This window comes from Chrysochloris asiatica, unplaced genomic scaffold, assembly GCF_000296735.1.
Source record: "Chrysochloris asiatica unplaced genomic scaffold, ChrAsi1.0 scaffold00048, whole genome shotgun sequence".
In the NCBI taxonomy this organism is placed as follows: domain Eukaryota; kingdom Metazoa; phylum Chordata; class Mammalia; order Afrosoricida; family Chrysochloridae; genus Chrysochloris; species Chrysochloris asiatica.
In genome coordinates, this window is record NW_006408566.1 from 8766001 (window position 1) to 8767427 (window position 1427).

Consider the following 1427-nt stretch of genomic DNA (forward strand, 5'->3'; position numbering starts at 1 on the left):
GCAGAACAATGGGTAGTTTCAAACTGCTGACCTTGAGGTTAGCAGTCCAATTTGTAACCACAGAGAACTAAATTGAACCAGGTCTGATTTTTAGTTCTCCTGATGGTTACCTCTGTAGGGATTAAAATTATGCTTCTGTTGCTTTTCCCTTCCATTTTTAAATGTTAAATAAATATAATGGTAGAAGAAAATTTTGCTTAAAATTCTACCTCCTTTCCCCCCTCTACCTCTTAAAATTGTATTAATTTTCTCAGTTCCTGTATTGGTTAAAATTATAATTTTTACCCCTCTTTCTTGTTCCATTAACCAGTTTCTCTTGGCTCCCTACTTCACAAGGTGAGGAAATTTCATCCTTCACTTTCTCTCCTTGCTATCATCTTCCCTCATATAAAGTGCCTTCGGGTGAGTTCCAACTCATAGCAACATTGCATAAGGTTTCTGAGGAGCAGCTGGTGAGGTTGAACCACAGACCTTGCAGTTGAAACTGAGCATGCAGTCAAGCATGTTAACCTACGGCACCTTCATATAATCCTACCACCCAAATTCTAACAATGATACATTGAAAATATTGATAATTTTTGTTCAATATTTATAATTAAATCTTCCAGTTTTGGTTTTTGGTTGAGTTCAAAAATTGAAATATCAATAAACAGTACTGATGTCAGCATGACTTTGTAAATATCACTCATAGCAAAGCCAAGAATTGTGTTAAGATTTTATTTCATACAAAGGAGACCATTTCTAGTATCAAGGTTAAGAGGGGTTTTTTATATATATAAATGAATTACTTATTTTTATCTTTAGCAAGGGATTATGCTGCAATGTATGTGCCATAACTGAATCCATGCCTGTCTATTAAGCTTTTTCCTATTAACTTTTTTTTCTTGTTGATAGTTGATTTGTGAACCTTCATCATATTCTTAGTAAATATCAGTTTTTTATTTCTTGATTTCTTGCAATCCACTTCATTCTTCTTTTTGAAACCCATTGACTTCTAATTCATACATTTATGGTGACTTTCTTTTTTCTCTGTGTTAATTATTGTATTTTCAAGTTGTTTCATCCTTCTGAATTGTACAAGATATTGTTACCAGGTCTCCTTGCCTTCCTCGTCATCTCCTTCAGGAGGCCGTCTGTAATCCAATTCTTAAATGGACTGGTAGTTCTCAAGTCCACAGAGCCATCATATTGATTTTAGTCTTTGCTTTGCTACCCACTTTGACAGATTCTCTTGTAAAATTCAATCTTTGAAAGAGAGTTATGGGACAAAATTTTTCTACGCAATTGCATTACTGAGAGTCCTGGTGTGGTGCTGTGGGTTAATGTGCTAGAATGCAAAGTTGATTTGAACAGCAAGGTCAGTGGTTCAAGCTCATCAGCCAGTCCTCAGAAACCCTATGCAGGGTCACTATGAGTCCGACTCATAG